The 21,744-nt window shown below is 38.2% G+C and overlaps 1 protein-coding gene across 1 annotated transcript in view; it reads right to left on the bottom strand.

Annotated features, from left to right (window-relative positions):
- ZNF385D (zinc finger protein 385D) overlaps positions 1 to 21,744 on the bottom strand; it is a 342,412-nt gene that overhangs the window by 314,017 nt on the left and 6,651 nt on the right. The window lies entirely within an intron of this gene.

The raw sequence follows: 21,744 nt of genomic DNA, 5'->3' as shown, positions 1-21,744 counted from the left end.
GATTCTTCTGCCAGCCTCCACACAAAGGAGATCAGATCCTCTTCTCCATGTTTCAAACCAATTTTGAAGCCTGCTGGCACTGAACAAAGGTCCTAGAACTTGCAAGTGACCCTGACTGCCTTCTACAGTGTATCTACAGTATATTTGGTTTCATCCACTAGATTTTTCTGTCTTCTCCTCCATTCCTCATACCTCTGAGAGCTTGTACGACTTTTGGATGTTGGGTCTATGACCCGGTTGTCCTCAATTGGTTCCCTTGGCTCAGACACACCCCTTTGAGTCCTGGTTCATGTATTTGTCACCCAGCCATGTGCTTCCTTCTGGTCTTGATGCTTCAGAGCTGAGCCTGCTCATGTTAGGTCCCAGGAGGTTTCCCCAATATTATAAAGGGTGAAAAACAAAGGAAAACCAACAAACAGAAAGAAAGACCATGTCCACTCAGAGACCCCTTCCAAAGGTCACCAACATCAAAGACCAAAGGTAGATAAATCCACAAAGATCAGGAAAAACCAGCACAAAAAGGGTGAAAATTCCAAAAACCAGAATGCCTCTTCTCCTCCAAAGGATCACAACTCCTCACCAGCAAGGGAACAAAACTGGAGAATGAGTTTGACAAATTGACAGAAGAAGGCTTCAGAAGGTGGGTAATAACAAACTCTTCCAAGCTAAAGGAGCATGTTCTAACCCAATGCAAGGAAGCAAAGAACCTTGAAAAAAGGTTAGATGAATTGCTAACTAGAATAAGCAGTTCAGAGAAGAACATCAGTGACCTGATGGAGCTGAAAAACACAGCACAAGAACTTTGTGAAGCATACACAAGTATCAACAGGTGAATTGATCAAGTGAAAGAAAGGATACCAGAGACTGAAGATCAACTTAATGAAATAAAGCAAGAAGACAAGATTCGAGAAAAAGAATAAGAAGGAATGAACAAAGCCTCCAAGAAATATGGGACCAAATTGTAAAGACCATTGCTAGCTGGTTATTTTGCCCATTAGTTGATGCAGTTCCTTCATAGTGTCAATGGTCTTTACAGTTTGGTTTGTTTCTGCAGTGGCTGGTATTGGATGTTCCTTTCCATGTTTAGTGCTTCCTTCAGGAGCTCTTTTAAGGCAGGCCTGGTGGTGACAAAATCTCTCCGTTTTTGCTTGCCTATAAAGGATTTTATTTCTTCTTCACTTATGAAGCTTAGTTTGGCTGGATATGAAATTCTAGCCTCTTGTCTTCTGCTAGCTTTTGAATGTATTTGCTCTTGCTTCAGGCTCAGATTCACACATAACCATACTAACCTTAAACGTAACAGGGCTTAATGCTCCAATTAAAAGACACAGACTGACAAATTGGATAAAGAGTCAAGACCCATCAGTGTGCTGTATTCAGGAGACCCATCTCACATGCAAAGACACATTTAGGCTCAAAATAAAGGAATGGAGGAATATTTACCAAGCAAATGGAAACCAAGGAAAAAAAAAAAAAAAAAAAAGCAGGAGTTGCAATCCTAATCTCTGACAACACAGACTTTAAACCAACAAAGATCAAAAGAGACAAAGAAGGGCATTATGTAAGGGTAAAGGGATCAATGCAACAAGAAGAGCTAACTATCCTAAATATATATGCACCCAATACAGGAGCAACCAGATTCATAAAGCAACTTCTTAGAGACCTACGAAGACAGGTAGACTCCCACATAATAATAGTGGGAGACTTTAACACCCCTCTGTCAATATTAGACAAATCAATGAGACAGAAAATTAAAAGGATATTCAGGACTTGAACTCAGCTTTGGACCAAGTGGACCTAATAGACATCTACAGAACTCTCCACCCCAAATCAACAGAATATACATTCTTCTCAGCACCACATCATACCTATTCTAAAATTGACCACATAATTGGAAGTAAAACACCCCTGAGCAAATGCAAAAGAACAGAAATCATAATAAACAGTCTCTCAGACCACAGTGCAATCAAATTAGAACTCAGGATTAAGAAACTCACTCAAAACCACACGATTACACGGAAACTGAACAACCTTCTCCTGAATGACTACTGGGTAAATAACAAAATGAAGGCAGAAATAAAGATGTTCTTTGAAACCAATGAGAACAAAGACACAACATACCAGAATGTCTGGGACACATTTAAAGCAGTGTGTAGAGGGAAATTTTTACCACTAGATACCCACAAGAAAAAGCAGGAAAGATCTAAAATCAACACCCTAACATCGCAATGAAAAGAACTAGAGAAGCAAGAGCAAACACATTCAAAAGCTAGCAGAAGACAAGAAATAACTAAGATCAGAGCAGAACTGAAGGAGATAGAGACACGAAAAACCCTTCAAAAAATTAATGAATCCAGGAGCTGGTTTTTTGAAAAGTTCAACAAAATAGATAGACCGCTAGCCAGATTGATAAAGAAGAAAAGAGAGAAGAATCAAAGCGATGCAATAAAAAATGATATAGGGGATATCACAACTGATCCCACAGAAATAGAAACTACCACTGGAGAATACTATGAACACTTCTATGCAAATAAACTAGAAAATCTAGAAGAAATGGATAAATTCCTGGACACATACACCCTCCCAAGTCTAAACCAGGAAGAAGTCGAATCTCTGAATAGACCAATAACAAGTTCTGAAATTGACAGTAATTAATAGCCTACCAACCAAAGAAAGTCCAGGAGCAGACGAACTGACAGCCGAATTCTACCCAAGGTACAAAGAGGAGCTGGTACCATTCCCTCTGAAACTATTCCAAGCAACAGAAAAAGACGGAATCCTCCCTAACTCATTTTATGAGGGCAGCATCATCCTGATACCAAAACCTGTAAGAGACATAACAAAAAAAGATTTCAGGCCAATATCCCTGATGCATATCAATGTGAAAATCCTCAACAAAATACTGGAAAATGGAATCCAGCAGCACATCAAAAAGTTTATCCACCACAATCAAGTTGGCTTCGCACCTGGGATACAATGCGGGTTCAACATATGCAAATCAATATACGTAACCCATCACATAAACAGAACCAATGACAAAAACCACATGTTTATCTCAATAGATGCAGAAAAGGCCTTTGGCAAAATTCAGCAGCGCTTCATGCTAAAAGCTCTCAATAAACTGGGTATTGATGGAACATATCTCAAAATAATAAGAGCTATTTATGACAAACCCACAGCCAATATCATACTGCCCGGGCAAAACCTGGAAGCATTCCCTTTGAAAACAGGCACAAGAATAAGTATGCCCTCTCTTACCACTCCTATTCAACCTAATACTGGAAGTTCTGGTCAGGGCAATCAGGCAAGAGAAAGAAATAAAGGGTACTCAAATAGGAAAAGAGGAAGTCAAATTATCTCTGTTTGCAGATGACATGATCATATATTTAGAGAACTTCATCATCTTAGACCAAAATCTCCTTAAGCTGATAAACAACTTCAGAAAAATCTTAGGATACAAAATCAATGTGCAAAAATCACAAACATTCCTGTACATCAATAACAGACAAAGAGAGAGCCAAATCATGATTGAACTCCCATTCACAATTGCTACTAAGAAAATAAAATACCTAGGAATATAACTTACAAGAGATGTGAAGGACCTCTTCAAGGAGAACTGCAAACCACCAATCAAGGAAATCAGAGAGGATGCAAACAAATGGAAAAAGTTTCCATGCTCATGGATAGGAAGAATCAATATTGTGAAAATGACTATACTTCCCAAAGTAATTTATAGAGTTACCATTGACTTTCTTCACAGAATAGGAAAAAACTACTTTAAACTTCATATGGAACCAAAAAAAGAGCCTGCATAGCCAAGACAATCCTAAGATAAAAGAACAAAGCTGGAGGCATTACCCAACCTGACTTCAAACTATACTACAAAGCTATAGCAACCAAAACAGTATGGTACTGGTACCAAAAGAGATATATAGACCAATGGAACAGAACAGAGGCCTCAGAAATAACACCACACATCTACAGCCATCTGATCTTTGACAATCCTGACACAAACAAGCAATGGGGAAATGATTCTGTATTTAATAAGTGGTATTGGGAAAACTGGCTAGCCATATGCAGAAAACTGAAACTGGACCCCTTTCTTATACCTTATACAAAAATTAACTCCAAATGGACAAATACTTAAACGTAAGACCTAAAACCATAAAAATCCTAGAAGAAAACCTAGGCAACACCATTCAGGACACAGGCATGGGCAAAGAGTTTATGTCCAAAACACCAAAAGCCATGGCAACAAAAGCCAAAATTGACAAATGGTATCTAATTAAACTAAAGAGCTTCTGCACAGCAAAGGAAACTATCATCAGAGTGAACGGGCAACCTACAGAATGGGAGAAAATTTCTGCAATCTATCCATCTGACAAAAGGCTAATATCCAGAATCTACAAAGAACTTAAACAAATTTACAAGGAAAAAAAAAACAACCCTATCAAAAATGGGCAAATGATATGAACAGACACTTAGGAGACATTTATGCAGCCAATAAACTTATGAAAAAATGCTCATCATCACTGGTCATTAGAGAAATTCAGATCAAAACCACAATGAGATACCATCTCATGTCAGTTAGAATGGCAATCATTAAAAAGTTAGGAAACAACAGAAGATGGAAAGGATGTGGAGAAATATGAACGCTTTTACATGGTTGGTGCGAGTATAAATTAGTTCAATCATTGTGGTAGACAGTGTGGCAATTCTTCAAGGATCTAGAACTAGAAATACCATTTGACCCAGCAATCCCATTACTGGGTACATACCCCAAGGATTATAAATCATTCTAGTATAAAGACACACACACATGTATGTTTATTGTAGCACTACTCACAATAGCAAAGACTTGGAACCAACCCAAATGTCCATTGATGATAGACTGGATAAAGAAAATGTGGCACATATACACCATGGAAGACTATGCAGCTATAAAAAAGGATGAGTTCATGTCCTTTGCAGGGACATGGATGAAGCTGGAAACCATCATTCTCAGGAAACTAACACAGGAACAGAAAACCAAACGCCACATGTTCTCACTCATAAGTGCGAGCTGAACAATGAGAACACATGGACACAGGGAGGCAAACATCACACACTGCAGCCTGTAGGGTGGTAAGGGGGATAGGGGAGGGATAGCATTAGGAGAAATACCTAATGTAAGTGACGGGTTGACGGGTGCAGCAAACCACCATGGTACGTGTATACCTATGTAATAAAACTGCACATTCTGCACATGTATCCCAGAACTTAAAGTATAATAATAATAATAATAATAGTAAAAGAAAAAGCAGATGCCCACCCAACAAGTACAACAAATATGGTGGCATTTTATCTACCAGACTCAGGTTATGGAAAAACAGAATCCAACGTTTTACCAGAACACAGAGATTCAAGACCTGTGTGACATCATCGCAGGACACATACCCACTTTTAAAGAAATAAAGGCATTCAATTAAAAAACTTCTTTACTTACCTTTTTGAAACAAAAGTTGAGACCACCTGAATTTGTGATGATAAAATAAGCACTAGAAACCCTACAACTTTCTGAGAACCTACTATATATCAGTTACTTTTCCAAGGTTAGTGCAGTTAATTCTTACAGCAGCAAAACAAGCTACGTATTTTTGCCACTTTACAGGTGAGAAATTGTGGTCAGGAGCTTGCCCAATGTACTCAGCTAGTGAAGCACAGGGGAGATTCAACTTATCCAAATCTTGGTTCAAATATTACCTTCCTAATGAGGCCCACTCCTGCAAGCCGGCTCACACCTATACAGCTTTGCAGTCATGGCACTTATTATATTCTAATATTTTGTATACTTCATGTATTATATATATTTTTTTGTATAATAACTGTCTCTTCCTAAGAAAATGTAAATTCTTTGAGCACAGGTATCTTTCTTTGCTTTGTTCACTGATTCACCTCTAGTGTCTAGAACAATGTTTGGAACATGGCAGAATTCAGCACATATGCAAGGAACCTACTAGTAAAATATTTAAATGTCTTCACTGTCTATGCTCTTAACTATTGTTCTGTAATGCCTGTATTCTGAGTACAGAAATAAAAATCCTATTTCATTTCAAGCTGAGCCACTCTCTTTGGCAAAGATTAAGGAAGGGTGAGCAAGAGGTCCTTTACCATTCTGGTTTTACTGATGGCAAAAATCAAAGTTACAAGTATTCAAGCATTCCTTATACCTTGAGGCGTAAAGACATGAAAGCAACACAATTTTTAAAAACAATAAAACCCTAAAATCAATTTGCTTATTAAGGCATATTTCTTTAAATATTGATTTACTAGTCATTGGCTGAAAGGCCCTCATTCAAGCTATTTTAAGATTAAGAAGCAACACTTATTTTATAACCCACAGTGAAAATGGATTGTCTTCCCACTCCACTATCTTTAAAGATAAAACTGTCATTTCTACAAGCAGTGGAAGGCAGTGTGACTTAAGGACTTTGGCAATATTATCAACTCTGAGGAGCTCCACTAGAATTGAGGTTTCCCTCTCCCCACAAGGTACTTTAAAGATAAGGTTGGGCTCATCCAGTGACTTACTAGACTGGGTTTCTGTAATCTCTCAGAATCCAATCTTGAATTGGGCTGTCAATTGACTAGGTGGAAAATCTGGCTCAAAAAGAAAATGAGAGGTTTAGAAAGACAGCAAAAGCCCAGAAAGCTAGGGCAAAAAACAGAGAATAGCTTAATAACCCAGGGGGATGACATCACTCAGGATATCTGCCAGAAACTAGGCCTACAGTTCTAACTCAGCTCCCTGTATCTAGAAAGGGATTAATCGTATACCCAGTGTGAAATAAATCACCAAATGACTTTTTATTAAATTCCCGCCAGAGCTGCTGGAATGCAGGAGCAACCTACTCCAGACCTGCTTTCACAATGCATGGACTTCATTCATCTATTTATTCATTCTTCCTTCGCTCACTTGTCTTTTAATCACTACAACACTCCCTGCTAGATAATAGAATGCTACCATCTAACTCTTTTCCTAATGCAACTAACACTGGATTATACAGACTACACACATTATCTCATTTAAGAACAACCTTAAGAAGAAACAGACACACGCATCCAGGGATTTGACCATGGTCTTTCACCTTATAGGCACAAGAAATGGGAGTGAAACTGGACAACCTGCCTACAGAACATAGGATCAAAATCATTTCTCAGCACTATACCAGCAATGACTCTGAGAAGTCTGCAACCTAAAAACACAGATGAGCCTTAACCACACACATCTGACCTGGAATCTGAAACAGTTTCCAAAAGGGGAAAAGATGATGCCCAACTATGCTCTCCAACATTTTGTGGGCAAAAGAACCACCTGGGAAGGTTTTGCAGATATTTAAGTCATTTTAAACGAATACATTTATTATCCTTGTAAATGCAGAGATATACAAACAACTGAACAAAAAGTGGTTCATAATCCATTGCCAGATAACTAACCCTTGATGAGAAAAAAAATACACAATAATTCCACATACAGTTTAGAGCATCTACTATGTGCCAGGCACTATCTAATGCTAATGATAGAGCAGTGAACAAAGGAGATCTAAACCCCTGACCCAGTGCCACATTCTAGCTGCACAAAACGGTGTAAAAGAAAAAAAAGTGCAATTCCTGCTTCCAAGTCTAACAATTGCTCATGAGTTCTTACCTTTCTTTTTAGAAATGCACATGCTTATAGTAGCGTAGCTATCAAAAAGCCTTCTTAACTTTTTTCTCCTCAAAGGATTCTTTTTATCCTTTTGGGCCTTACTTTCATTATTTGCTGTTATAGTGTAGATTTTTTTCCCACGTCACAAAATACAGATATGCTTATTTTGTTCATGGTTGCACCCTATTCCAGCACTTTGGATGCATCATAATTTTACTTAAAGCTTTTCCTACTGATTTTCATTTTTGTTGTTTCCGGTTTGGGCTTTAAAAACTAACAGTGCATTAATATCTTTAATGATATGTCTAAGTAACCTTTTGGGAATATACAGCATATTCCTATTAAAAAGTTTATTAGGGTAAAGAGTACATGCTGTAAAATATATATTCATATATAAATATGATCAAGTCACTTTGTGCAGAGTCTGCAAAAATGTATTTCCTTCGTATATTGGTATTTAAGAATGGCCCTTCCCACAGCCAACACTTAAACATTTGTTCAATTCTTAAAAATTTACCAATCCATTAAGTGAAGAACTAGATATATTCTATTATTTTTATTTACATTTTGTTATTATGAAGTTGTGCATTTTCATTGGCAATACATATTTCTTTATACGTAAGGTGTTTGCTCATTTTCTTTTTTTAACAGACTTTATTTTTTAGAGCAGTTTTAGGCTCACAGCCATACTGAATGGGAACGTACAGAGTTCTATATACCCACTGCCTTCACACACTCATAGCCTGTCCTGTTACCAACATCCTCCACCACAGTGGTACATTTGTTACAATTGATGAACCTACATTAACATGTCATAACTACCCAGAGTTTATGGAGTACCTTAAGGTTCACTCTTGGTATTGTACATTATGTAGGTTTGGACAAATGTGTAATGTCATATCCTTCATTACAGTAACATACAGAATAGTTTCATTGTGCTAAAAATCCTCTGTATTCTGCCTGTTAATCCCTTGTCCTACCATAACCCCTGGCAATCCCACTAATACTGTATTTTGAATATGAATTTGATAGAAAAAAAGCCACACATAAATGAACCCACACAGTTCAAACTCATGTCGTTCAAGGGTCAACTGTAGCTGGAATAATACAGTATGTAGCCTTTTCAGATTGGATTCTTTCACTTGCTAATATGCATTTAATGTCCCACCATGCCTTTTCTTCACTTGGTAGTTCATTTATTTTTAGTGCTTAATAATATAGCATCATGTAGATACACCACAGTTAACCCATTTACCTACTGAAGAGCATCTTAGTTGCTTCCAAGTTTTGGCACTTATGAATAAAGCTGCTATAAACTTCCATGTTCAGGTTTTTGTGTAGACACAAGTTCTCAGTTTCTTCGGGGTAAATACCAAGAAAGATGATTCCTGGATCGTATGGTAAAAAGAAGTTTAGTTTTGTAAGAAACTGCCAATCTGTCTTCTAAAGTGCCTATACCATTTTGTATTCTCAGCAGCAATGAATGAGAGTTCCTGTTGTTCCAGACTCTAGCCAGCATTTGGTGGTGTCAATGTTCTGGATTTTGACTATTCTGATAGGTGTGTAGTAATATCTCATTGTTGTTTTAATATTTCTCTAATGATACATGATGTGGAACACCTTTTCATATGCCTATTTTCTATCTGTGTATCTTCTTTGGTGAAGTGTCTGTTAAAGTCTTTGGCCCACTTTTTAATCAGGTTGTTTGTTTTCTTATTCTTGACCTTGAAGAGTTCTCTGTATATTTTGGATGACAGTCCTTTATCAGAAATACTTTTTGCAAACATTTTCTCCCTGTCTGTGGCTCGACTCTTATTCTCTTTATAGTGTCTTTCACAGCAGAATGTTTAAAATTTTGATGAAGTCCAGCTTATCAGTTCCTTCCCTCATGGATCATGGCTTGGCATTGCATCTAAAAAGTCATCAGCAACTCCAAGGTCCTCTAGATTTTCTTCTATGTCATTTTCCAGGAGTTTTATTTTGCATTGTACATTTATGTCTGTGATCCATTTTGAATTACTTTTTGTGAAGAGTATAAGGTCTTTGTCTAAATTCATTTTTTTTTTCCAAGTGGATGTCCATTGGTTTCAGCACCATTTTTTTAAAAGACTTTTTCCATTATATATTTTTTGATCTTTTGTCAAAGACCAGTTGCTTATCTTTACGTCAGTCTATTTCTGAACTTTCTCTTCTGTTCTATTGACGTATTGTTTATGCTTTCACCAATACCACAATATCTTGATTATTGTAGCTTTATGGTAAGCTCTGAAGTAGGGTAGTGTCAGTTCTTCAGCTTTGTCCTCCTTCAATATTATGTTGGCTATCTAGGTCTTTTGCCTCTCCAGAGAAACTTTAGAATAAGCTTGTCAATGTTTGTTCATATTCTTCATCAATTTTTCTTAGTTGTTTATCTTTATTGATTCTTATCAGCTCTTTGTTAATGAATAAAATTAGCCATGTGTCTGACATTGGCCTTGTAAACACTGTTTTCCAACTTTGTCTCTTTTTGAAACTTAATTTATGAATTATTTTTCCAAGCACAAGTTATTAATTTTATGTAGTTAAATTTGTCATTTTTCTCTTTTGTAATTCTGGGTTTGTGTCCTGATTACAAAGACTTTCCACTGCAAGTGTATAAATTCATTCACCCTTGCTTTCTTCTATGTATTTATAGCTTAAATTTTTATGTTTGAATCTTTATTCAATCTTCAGTTTATTTCAGTGTAAGAAGTGAAATAGGAATCCACTTTATTTATTTGTCTAAATGTGTATCCAGTTGTCCCCTACTTATTTAAGAGTTTCTGTTTCACCAGTGAATTGAAATATCATTTTTATCATAACCTAAATCCCCATATACAAAAGTATTGAGATTTGCTTCTTAATGTTCTAATACGGTTTTCATATTTGTCTATTATTCAATACCAAAGTATTTAATTATTATGGTTTTTTGGTATATTTTAGAACATGTTTCCCCTGTCAGAACACTCTTTTCTCATAATTTCAGAGAATATTCACTTGCGTTTCTTCTTTCAGATAAATTATAGTATCATTCTGCCTAGTTCAAGATCAAATACTATTAGTATTTTGAATGCAATCGCATTATCCTTATACATGAACTTATAGAGAGCCAACAATCTTGTGATATTAAATTAGGGAGGAGTTTGTGAAAATATTGATTCCTAGGCTCTATCCATGAAGATTCTGATTGAGTAGATCCAGACTAGGCTGTAGGAAACCCAAAACACTCAGGGTTTTTTTTTTCAGATATGTTTGAGAAACGTGGAAATTCAGAGAAAACAATAATTACTCTTTTTATAAGGATGTTTTTGTTTTTCTTTTTTTAAAAACTTTTATTTTAGATGGTCATCCTAAAGAAGGTGCCATTTGCAATGAACCTTATTGATGAATTTGTGGGCTTTATATGCTCTTATATAAGATATTTCAAAGACAGAGGAGACTAACAGTGAATGGAAATGAGTGTTTACATTTTTGGAAATACAGTGGGAAGAAAAATCTATGCATCAGGTAAGATGGACAACATGAGGTAAAGACACAGAAGGTTAAGAAATGAGGAGTGTGGCCAGGCGCGGTGGCTCAAGCCTGTAATCCCCCAGCACTTTGGGAGGCCGAGACGGGAGGATCACGAGGTCAGGAGATCGAGACCATCCTGGCTAACACGGTGAAACCCTGTCTCTACTAAAAAAAAAAATACAAAAAACTAGCTGGGCGAGGTGGCGGGTGCCTGTAGTCCCAGTTACTCGGGAGGCTGAGGCAGGAGAACGGCGTGAACCCGGGAGGCGGAGCTTGCAGTGAGCTGAGATCGGGCCTCTGCACTCCAGCCTGGGCGACAGAGCAAGACTCCGTCTCAAAAAAAAAAAAAGAAATGAGGAGTGAGTGATTCTGCAGGGCTGGACCTGAGGATGAGGTAAGGAGAGTTTTGTAAAAATAAAACTTCAAGGTAAATTAAATTTGAGCCAAAACCTGAGCTGCACTGATCACCTAGATAAGAAATTTGGACCCCACGTATCAGGAAATAAGAAACTTTGAAGGCGTTTTCATATGTGTCTCTGTATTGTGGGATTAGCTTGCCTGTAGCTATACCATGGGACAGCGAAGTTTTGTTTGAGGTGGAAGCACGAGAGAATCAAGTCAGGAAACTCATTAGGGATGATTATTGCATTTACTAGAGATAAATGATGCACACTGCTGACAGTGAGGAATGGAATGAGGGAGACTTGATCATGCCTTTGGGACTCGTGTGGGCTGCAGTGATTTATTGCTCCAACAAGTTCCACTCTTTTATCCCCACAGCTATGTAGGATCAGGAAATTTTAGGGCTGGGAGGGATCTTTGAATTCATTTAGACTCTGCCAAAGTGCAGAGATCCACCCACATTCAAACCTAATGCAAATAATGGCAGGCTGGAGGTTTGAATCCAGTAAGCGAAGATTCAACTTCTTGTTCCTCCACACTCTATATGACACTGGGAAAGTAACTTAATGTCAGTTTTTTAAACCTGTAAAATGAAGAGGATAATAGAATAAACAATAAGATGATGAACCAATGACCATCCCTTATATCCCTAGGAGAACAAACAGTACTAGGAAGTAGTCAACAGATCTGAATTCTAGGTGGCCCTAACTGTACCACTCACTACTGGTTGCTTATTCAGGCTAGGCAATTAAATTTGTTAATCTTCATTTTTCTTATCTTAAACAGAAGGTGAAATTATAAGGTGACATCCTTACATATAAAGATGTCACATGTGATTCCAAGGTGCCATGTATATATAAAATTCTTCTATTGGATATTACAAAATGCCTACACAGTCACAAGGATGGGGGAGAACGTTAAATGACTCAATGAACAAAGGGGATGTAAATTAGGACACTAGACTGATTGCTACACAGCATTTCTAATTAGCATATCATTAAGTGCAGTGATTGACTGCTTTCCTTCACTTAATTTTCATTGCTTCGACATCTCTGGGAACTGCAAGGCATAGTACAAAGCAACAGCAGGTAATTGGAGAATATTCCTCCAACACAAGAGAAAAGCTGGTTGCCTTGTCCTCCTCACAGTCTTTCTTGTGGGATTGGGCTTTCAGTATTGTTCATACTTTAGCAGGGATTGCAGTAATTGTCCTGAAGACTCTAACAGCAAGGGCTGGGAAAATGAGCACTTCCACTTTACATAAATGTCCCTACTACCAAGATTCCACAGAAGTGGCCCAAGAATTGTGTGCCGGACAGAAAATACCAAAAGGGAGTGTCAGTATTTTGGCACTCAAGTTGACTACTCAGAAAGTCCTGGACTGAATCCTTTGCATGACATTTTCAATTTATTTCCCTCTTACTTGGTGGGGAACTTAACCTTCTAAGCTTCCTGAAATTGCCTTTTTTGTAAAATAGAGATAATGACATTTAGTCATTAAAACAACAACCTTGCTTTAAGGAGTAAATGAGTGCATGTTTGTAAACAGCTCAAGAGCTCAATAGATGATGACATAATCACTGCTTGGAAATTTTCTTTCCTTAATAAACGTGACAGCTTCCTGTTTTACCATAAAGACATGCTATAGATACTCCAGTTTTTTTCTAAGCCTATTGTGTGCTAAATAAAAATCATTTTTTAAAAAATATATGGAATTAGAAATAGAAGAAAGAATTACTGGAATGTGGAATAATACAAATGTGGTTTTGTCTGTTAATGCCCAACGACTGTTTAAAAAAGAAAATTTCCAACTTTATTTAAAACTACCTTTGGTTTTATAACTGCCTTAAGAGATCTTTCAAGGATCAGCCTTCTGGTTTTGAAGCAGAAGGGTAAAATTTCACTTACAAAGTGCATTCTTCTTGTTGCATTTATCCCCATTTGTAAAGCACAGGTCATCTTTCAATTTTATGGCACCACTGCTTTTTTGAATAATGAGACTAACATCCATATGGAATTAGCACAATAGAAGTGAAATAGAGAAGTAGACTGGGGAGGGGAGAGCAAGGACAAAAAAACAGGAAGCTGTTTCATGTTGTCCTATCCTACAAATCCATGCTCTAGGAGGTCTTCAAGGCAGTTTGTTAGTTTAAAAGCAATTATTCTACTTTTTAATGATAGAAATATATGTAGAAATTGATCAATAAAAAATTTCCATAGGGTATTTTAGCAATAAGCATGAGGATTAAATATGCTTTGCTCCAGCAATCCCATTTCTTTTTTTTTTTTTTTTTTTTTTTTGAGGTGGAGTCTCACTCTGTTGCCCAGGCTGGAGTGCAGTAGCACGATCTCGGCTCACTGCAACTTTTGCCTCCTGGGTTCAAGTGATTCTTCTGCCTCAGCCTCCTGAGTAACTGGGATAACAGACGCTTGCCACCACGCCTGGCTAAGTTTTGTATTTTTAGTAGAAACAGAGTTTGACCGTGTTGGCCAGGCTGTTCTTGAACTCTTGACCTCAAGTGATCTGCCCGCCTTGGCCTCCTAAAGTGCTGGGACAGCAATTCCACTTCTATAGATAGATACGTGTGTCCATGTGACAAAGAATTATTATGCACTATGATAGTCATTGTTTTTACTAGTAAAATAATAGAAATAACTTATGTTTTTAAAGGCCAGCAAAATAAATCATTAGATACCATGCAGCCATAAAATAAAAAGAATGAGAATCAGTATATGATACGTAAAACAATATGCAAACAAGGTACATAGGATACTTCCATTACATGTATACACAAGAGGGGGATATATATATATATATATATATACACACACACACACACACACACACACACATAAGATAGATATATATACATACAAAATATATACACACTCCCTTCCATAGAATTTAGTCTCTCAAATACAACCAAATGCACCCGTGGTGGTTGGGGGAGGGGATTTAGATTTCACTATTTATACTTTTATAATACTTAATTTAAAAACTGTACGTGTATTACTTTTTCAAAAAATACAAAAATATTCTATTGAACATATTCAAAGCGTACATGTTCTCTCTCAGTTGCTGGTGCTCCAAGGGTCTAAAAGATGTTTGGATTATTATCAGATAAGAAGGATCGCTGCACATGTGGCACATTGTCTGATGTGCCCGGGAAGAAGAGAGTAAGAAAGAAGCCTGTCGTTCCATTTGGAAGAGTATGGTTCTTCTATCAGGCACAAACTCACACAGGTAAAGACCATAGCACATCTCCCAGCTCATAGCACTCATGTGAAAATAGACAGCCATTACTGTGATTAGCATTATTTGTAAGTCACAATTTTGGAGAATTACAGGGCTCGGTGCTGTATGTTCCATGAACAGGATTTTATATCTCCTGCCCTGTGCAGACTTTCTGAAAGGGACCTGGAATCTTTCCCTGATCTCAGCCTCAGGCCCCACCTGCCAGGTGGCTGCTTGGCTTGTACACTGAGAGGAGTTTTGTTCGCGCATTGGTTCTCTTGTTAGTTTGTTGCCTTCTTCAAAACACTGCTACTCTATGTGAATGGTGAGAACACACTCCTAGGTTTGAGTTGTCAGGGATTGGAATTTACTCAAGGTCACACAGAAAGGTGTGGTGAGGAGGTCTGTGTTATGTGGCCAGACATCTTGGGTATGACCTGACTTGGCCACTGATTTTAGTCTCATTTCAATGTCACTGTACCTTCGTTTTCCCATCTAAAAACAGGAATACTGATAATTCTTCCATAACGGGGCTGTTGTGAAGACTGCTTGGGTTGCCGTACTTATAAAAATGGCTGTCAGGGACTAAGCGCTTACTAAATCTTAGCCATTATTAGTAAGTTACAGCTCTGCCTTGTGAGGTACGGTGAGTTGCCATTATTATCTCAACTGATTCAGAAGCTGAGGCTCAGGACAATCCACCCAAATTCACATCACTGTCTCAGGACCGGGGTTTTAATGTTTAATCTGAGTATTAATAAGAGCCAAACATGAACATTTACTAATCACTTGGCCTCTATTTTTCTATCCATGAAATGGAGACTTTGGCCCCTTGTGTTTAATCCCCTTTCAGAAGGCTTTAACTATAGCAAGCAGTGTTGAAAACAGACAAAAGTCTCCCAATTTTACCTCTAAAATGGAAATAAACAAAAATGTGATTATGTTGGGTCCTTTCTGCAATTGCCTTTATACTTAAAGAAAGCAAGAGTAGCTTCTGCTTTGTCGTTCATTTGTTTTCTTGTTTAAAATACTACTCGGCAGAAGTTCGGGCCCAGTAACATCTATTGTGGAATAATCTACTGCTTGTAGCTGCCCCACTTACTAGTGATGATAGAAAAACAAAAGTGCACTTTGCTTCCCAACTAATCCTCACATATCTAGCCAACTACATGCTCTGAGAAGCGTATGGCATTTGACAGGAGGTGAGTGAATTGACTTTCCTGGGTGGTGACTGGCAAAGCCAGCCTCATTCTCTCAACACCATCCAATTGAGCAAGAGGAAGTAGAGCCTAAGGTCACTACTGAAAAGTCACTTGCATCAGAGAGAGATTCCCACAGCTTGCTATCACACTCCATAAACATTTATGAATCCGATGTTCTTGTGCCAGGCTCTGTGCTAGGAAGTGCATGAGTTAAACGTTTTTCTCTTTTTCTCTCCACGGACATTTTTAGTGGAAGCTGCGGTGGAGGAGCTGCCTTGTCTGTGTGTGTTGTTTTAAGGATATCGATTGTTAACACAATGACGGGTCAGGAGATGGAAGGCACAGTCATTAGCTGCAGCCGCCCTCATAAGTTGTTACACAGCTCAGAGAAACACTAATGGATAAACAAGGTCGACAGGAACATGAGGGGCCAGATCAGAATGTCCCAAGGTGGCAAAGTCTTAGCCAGGCCTTTCTTTCCCTAAGCAGCAAGCAAAAAAAACATTAGTATTGATGTGTGGGGTAGGCAAAGTGTACAATGAAGAATGACTTCATTACAGCTTGCCCATCATAACAAGGGCAGGAGATGATTTAAAAGCTGCCCTCCTTGTACAGAGATGATGCAATAAAGATGATCCATGGTCACCTGCACTTAATCTTTGGGGTATTTCTTCTTCTTTTCAGTAATGGAAGGGAGTACCGAGTCAGGTCTATAAACAGCAATAACCACTGTGAACATTTACTGAAAGCGAACCTTGTGACAGCGTTTCCAGTGATTTCCATATGCCATTTAAGTTCATCCTTACCAATACTCTAGAGAGTATCATTTATTATTCCTGCTTCACAGATTAAGAAACTGAGGCTCAAAGAGATCAATTGTTTGCCCAACTTCTCCCCACTCTTGAGAGTTGAAGCTAAGGTTCAAATTCAGTCTACAGAAACAAGAGTGACCAGTTCATCCTCGTACACATGAGACTTTCTGTTTTGATGCTGAAAGCCCAACATCCTGAAAACCCTCTCAGTCCCAGGCAACACGGAATCATTGGTCATCATAATTGGAGCTCAAACCATGGACCATGTGGTGTCTTGTAGAATAAATAAGTATGCTTAGGTTGGAAACTTAGACCCGATTTCCCACCTGTGCATAAAGTGGTAGCTCATCTAACTGGTCTCTAAAGCCTAACTACTCAAAGTGCGATCAGTGGATGGACCAGGAACATTTAACATCTGGGAGCTTGTTAGAAATTCAGAATCTTAGGCCACATCTCAGACCCACTGAATCAGGATCTATATTATAATATCATCTTCAGGTAATTTGTACAAACACTAAGTTTTGGGAAGCAAGATTTCAAAATCCTTTCCAGAACTATATTACCATGATCCTGAATCAACTACTGTAATATGGACTTCTTTTGGGTACCAGCTCTATAAACGATCCCAAGTAGAAAGAAAGGGTTCCCAGCCATTAGGGATGTTCACTGTGGAAACCAGGGATGGGCAGCACAGGCAATGTGCAGTCAGGCCCACACTTCACGCCATACACTGATTTCCATGAGAGGAGACAACGTGTCGTGGGGAAAGAACCCAAGCTTTGGACTCAGACTGACTTGGGCTGGAATCCTGACCCAGCCAACTGCTGCCGAGGTGACCTGGGGCAATCTGGAACTTCCACCGGCCTCAGGATGCTTTCTGTAAAATGGTTAAAATTTCCCATCTCAGTGGTCCAATTGGACAGCCAGTTCTGGCTGTCCTTTATAATTAACTGAGCGGTATTAAATGAAAATGCAGATGCCTGGCTCTACCTTCAGAGAATTTGGTTATAATGGACTGTGACAGCGCTTTGACATTAGTATCATTTCAAAGTTCCCAAAGTGATTCTTTTGCACAGCCAAGGTTTAGGTCCACTGATGTTCCCCTTAAGGCTGGTGGTGAGGTACCAATGGAATAACTCATGGCAGCACCTGGCACCGGCAGGCATTCAGCCCATATTCAATTCCTCTTCTGGGAGCAGTGGCCACATCACTGGTTGTCACCTATCAGCATCAGGGCTATTCACAAAGGGCAGATGAGAATTCTCAAAGGAAACCAAAAGGTCCATAAAGGTCATGCCTTGAGCTTCTCACTACAGTGTTTGTACTTATTGATTTAAAAGTAAGAAAAAAACCAGATGGGTGCCATAAACAAAGTGATTCAGCAGGTTAGTATTTAGGATCCTACACAACTTTTCTTTTAAAGGAAAAAAATTAATCAATCTGCTTTCCAATTTACCTTTTAACTGATATATTTTTCTTAGGGTACGAATCCTAAGAATGCCCACAGACCTCTAAGCTATAGCCCTCCATTCCTCAGGGCGGCTAATTAAAACGCCTGATGGTAACAGTGACTTCCATATTGTGTTCTGAAAGGGGAACGCTTCCCTGCAGCTACGGTGGTGGTACCTCAAAACAAGAGCGTTATAAGTTGTAAATTGTAACAGGACTTTACAAGCAGACCTTGATAGAAATCCTAATAATTCTATACAGGAAGGGCAAAATATTTTGCCTTGTTTTTTTTTTTTTTTTTAAATAGTAGGTCCATTCAGCCAAAGAAATCTGTCTTTAAAAGTACAGCAACACATGGAGGAACAGATAAAATCAATACCGAATTCCTCTTCATTTCCTAAGCAACATTAATAAACTCTCTCGGTTTTCAATATGTCTATCCCCATTAGAGTCTTGGAGGGGAAAGAGTATGGTTCCTGCCCTGCTCACTTTCTCTTCCTGCCTCTCAGTCTGAACTTTCCCATTGGTATAGAATAATGACAAAGAATAGATTAGATGTGGCCTCTAAGGTATATTTACACCACAATACAAGAGGCTATTTGATGAAGTAACCAAATGCTTCTCTCAATGTCCTCAGAAATCTCTGCTGGAATGTTAAACTGCAAAGCTGAAAATTTATTTCCAGGTTGTTATTTTTCAAACTCTCCACTTCTTTTACTAATTCACTTGGTTTTTCATACCTTCATAACAAGGCCCATTTACACAGTGCTTTGCAGATTATAAAGCTTGTGTTCAAATTTCGTTAAACTTCACTGTCAGACTTTTTAACTGATTGTATTTAATACTGATGCAAAGAAAGATTCACTAATTTGTCCAAAGTCGCGCTACCAGAAAGTGACAAAGGACCTACTTGAACCAGGAGGATTGGTGAAGAGCTGCCGAAAGCTCTTGAACAATACTTCCTTTCCCTGTTGAGTGTATCTTCCCCAACCAAACTCTCACTGATACTTGAGGTGGCTTTGCAGAAATACTCTCCCATTTAAATTGCTACTTATAGATCAGGGGCAAGATCTCCCTTCAGGTCTTTGGCCAATTTGTCATGAGATCTGTTCTTGCTCTTCCTCTAAGCTGCAGAGGTAGAAGTTAAAACCTGGAGGACACATTTCCCAGGCCACCTCAGTTGGCCGCGGCTCCGTTCCACCAATGAGAGGCAGAAAGCAATGGATTAGAGGGCAAGAGAACGGGAGAAACCAGGGTATTTTTCTATCTCTCTCTGAGTGTAATGTGGGATCCCCTCTATGATTTCAGCTCCTGCCAGGAGGCTCTGGGCCCCAGCCTTCAGGATTCTATCTCTTGTGTTTCCATCTGTAACTATTAGCTTCTTGCTAATGCTACTCTATGAATTGTCTCACCATTCCCCATGTGGCTTCTATCACCTAGATACCAGATTGTCTACATTAAAGTATTTCTATGTAATTTACTAAAAGCATGGTTCCTAGTTTGACTACAACAGGCAAAATCACTTTCCTCAATTTTCATACATTTGTATATGAGTTGGAAAAAAAGAAATAAAGAATTAAACTTAACTGACTGTTTACCATGTACTTTTCAGTGCTAGGCACTTTTATGTGTATAACGTATTTTAGTCCTCCAAATAGAACCATGAGAAACATTATTATTATTATTTTACAAAGAAACAAAACATCAAAAATGTGAGATGACTTTCCCAAGGACACAGAAATACTGAAAGGAAGAGCTACCACTGTAACGTAGGCCATTTTTCCTACTTATCAGTCATGCAATAAAGACTAGACTGGGATTCCACCTTGAACAGATGGTGGAGATGGGGTCACTGTAAATATCAAAGAGTTCGTAGCACAGATAATTTCGAAATTTTTCATAAGGATTGAGTTAAAGAGTGAGACAGCAAAAACATACAGTATACAATTAATATAAGCTTTAATATCTATACTAAACATAGATACTAGAGAAACTGAGGCAGTAGAGAAAGCCTGGATCCTTTCTGCCTGAGGCCAACTGTCTTAGTCTGTTCTGGCTGCCATGACAAAATACCACAGACTGGAGGGCTTAAACAACTGACATTTATTTCTCCCAGTTCTGGAGGCTAGGCAGTCCAAGATCAAGGTGTAGGCCTGGTTTGGTTTTGCTTAGGCTTTCTTCCTGGCTTGCAGCAGTTACCTTCTTGCTGTAGCCTCATATAGTGGAAAGAGGAAGCTCTCACATCTTCCTTTTCTTATAAGGGCACTAATCCCATCCTGAGGGTTCCACCCGAATGGCTTCATCTAAACTTAATTACCTCCTACAGACCCCACCTCCATACTATCATATTAGGAATGAGGGCTTCAATTTATACATTCCGGAAAGGGGGACACAAACATTCAGTCCATAACACTGATGCATGCCTTCTAAGCAGAATTCATATTTTCTGACTATTAATGATTTGACGTAAAAAGACAAGGCAGAATAAAATTATCAATTATGTTCAGATTTCTGTTATGAATTGTGATTTCAAACCACAAACACGTATTGGATCCCAATTATTTGACTCATTTATCTAGCTATTAGCTGGAGAATGTTTTCAAGTATTACTATTACAAATAATCTTCCATTCATAAAAATATCTCCCTACCCCCATTCTCCATTGTAAAGAGCACTGAAGTCAGTCTCAGAAGTACTGACATAGAGTCTACACCTTAACAGTCACTAGCTTTGTGACCTTGAGAAAGTTGTGTCAGTCATCTGGGTCTCAAATTCCTCACCTAAAAATAGGAATAATTATATTTTGTCTACTTCCCACAATGGGTCATTTTGAAGATAAAAAAAGCAAAATGTTGACACATTTTGAAAAATACAAATTGCTGTACAAGTATAAGGGATCATGTTCATTAAAGTACATTTACATTCGTTATTGCATTTTTATCCTCAGAGCAATCTGCTGCAACTACTTTCCCTCATCAGCAAAATGCTTGAATATGAAAAAAGGTAAGTGTCAAGAGCAACTTTACTAAAGCCCTGCAAATTGTAGGCAAAATTATGTCCATTTTCTTCTGCCATCATAAATGACAACCTTCAAAACTGGAGACCTGCCTAAACATTTTCAGCTACTTGTGCATCTAGGGTCTTTTCTGCCCATCCCAGCTGGCTGGCAAGGGAATGCCAACATCTGGAGAAAATTCACTTAAGCAAAGTGCAGCTGAAAACTGAAATTGTGACCAGGTGAGTTACTATAAACTATAATTTTGTTATCTTATATAATTTTAAGTATTTTTCAGACATTTTGGTATATTGGCCTTAATATTCTAAAGAGTTAACACTAGCTTTACACTGCAGAGTCCTATGAAAGAAGCAACTGGAAACAGAAAAAAAGATTATGGAATTTATTACATTTAGTTTAAAATTTAATTT

The sequence above is a fragment of the Piliocolobus tephrosceles genome, chromosome 2 (assembly GCF_002776525.5).
Source record: "Piliocolobus tephrosceles isolate RC106 chromosome 2, ASM277652v3, whole genome shotgun sequence".
NCBI lineage: Eukaryota > Metazoa > Chordata > Mammalia > Primates > Cercopithecidae > Piliocolobus > Piliocolobus tephrosceles.
This window is presented reverse-complemented; position numbering and strand designations above follow the sequence as displayed.